The sequence below is a fragment of the Aplysia californica genome, unplaced genomic scaffold, assembly GCF_000002075.1.
Source record: "Aplysia californica isolate F4 #8 unplaced genomic scaffold, AplCal3.0 scaffold00210, whole genome shotgun sequence".
Classification (NCBI taxonomy): Eukaryota; Metazoa; Mollusca; class Gastropoda; order Aplysiida; family Aplysiidae; genus Aplysia; species Aplysia californica.
The window spans coordinates 598,216-600,217 of NW_004797480.1; positions in this window are offsets into that span (position 1 = coordinate 598,216).

Genomic DNA, 2,002 nt, shown 5'->3' on the forward strand with positions numbered 1-2,002 from the left:
CAGACACGCATTATATCCGCTCGCACGCACGAGCGCGAATGAAAATATTCATTGTATTTGCAGGACATTGTCAGTGGCTTCAGTTACATTTGTACAAGTAAGTGAATTTCTTATTAATATCAATAGGGCTATAAGGTTATTCTTTGAACTATTGTAAGGCGTGATTTGACATGAAACGGGACTAGATCTAAAGGTAAGAAAATGACGATACATCTCTCTCTCTCTCTCTCTCTTTCTCTCTCTCTCTCTCTCTCTCTCTCTCTCTCCTCTCCTTACCACCCCTCTACACACACACACACACACACACACACACACACACACACACACACACACACACACACTTACGACCAGCACATCACAGCTTATGGCTATTCATCACGCATTCCTACGAGATAACGAAACTTTTGTAAAAAAAACAACACAAACAATAATAACGCGAACGGCACACCATAAATTAAACCAGCCACAACTCCTGCGATTAATTTAATTTGTTGTAAAGCGGTGTTTTTCGCCATTTTTACTGGAATGCAAATTTCATTTAACTTGATAACTCATAGAAGTTTGTTTTACAACCCCATCGACACAATTAGGATCGTTAAATTGGGAGGCGGGCTATAACCCTGCCTGACAGGGCTAACCCGGGCTAAAAGGGCGGAAGGGGGCAAGTTTAACGTCCCAACAGAAGGACTGAGATACTTGATAAAACGTAATGATTATTCTATCCTCTCGGGAATCGAACCCCGTGAAGTAGTTAACCTCTACACAACAGACGCCGGTTTTTAACTTGATACAATTAGTGAGGCGTGCCGAAAAGAATGAGTTACTTCTCGCAATCCACAAATGGTGACATTGGCTAAAAATCGAGGCGGGGGTCAAAATCATTGTAGATTTTCAATTCATGCCATATTCTTTAAGCATATCATAACTTCTATTATTTCTTACTGATAAATTGTAAAAACTTAGTATCAGGAAACCTACGTAAATCTACCAGGACATGGGTGGTCTTCTCTTATGCCAACACTTCATAACCGGCACAGAGAAGAGAAGCCATGGTAAAAATAAACCTGGCATTTCTGAGACACTTTACCTGGCACTGCAGAGAAAAGAATGATAAATCGCTACCTCAGGATTACAAAGTTCTATCTGACATTTTTGGCCTCTTCGAGTTATTAAGACCACGAGGTCAGAAAGCAAATGCCCATACATGTACCTGCTCTATCAAAATCGTAAGAATATTCGGAGTTGTAGTCAAGATTGTCAAAGAATTGCCTGCGAAAAAGCTTGACATATTGTGAAACTAAAATATTTTGATGTCAAATTTCTCAAAAGTAGCTATTGGGCAGATAGAACGTTGTAATTCTGAGGCAGCAAAATGCCATCATTTCGACTGCTTGGTGTAAGACTGCACCACATGCCATAGTAAAAAGTGACGTATGACGGAGCCTCACACTGTGCATTTGATTTTAACTTGAATAACTTTAAGGTGCTCTCGTGGTTGAGAAGTTACGGTGTTTGCCTCTCATTCAGTACGTCCCGGGTTCGAACCCGGACAGCGACGGGAACATTTACTTCTCTAAAATGTTCTCCTTTCACCTCCTTTACTGCGTTCTAACAATGTTCTGTCGTCTGCTTTCTTTTCCACTTTCTGCCCTTACCCCCTCACTTTCTCTGGGCTCCTGACTTTTATGCAGCCTTTCTACTGCTAGTCCTTGACTCCTTCTTACTGATGTCTTTCAGCCACACCTCTGGTCTTATGGTAGGTAAGATCTAACACCTAGCCTTCGCGGATAAGGGCAAGAAAGCTCGGAGGTCCGTTGTGCAAGCTGAGCACCTTAAAGGTCCGTTGGTGATCCAAAATTGATCAGAGTAGGTTTCAGCCGCCACCCGGGGAAACTTCAAAATTTCCTAACAGCTGAAAATGTTTAATGTATCCCACGCGCTCATATGAGCTTAATGTGCAGTTTACAGCTACGTAAAACACTTACCCTAAAAAGGACGTGGG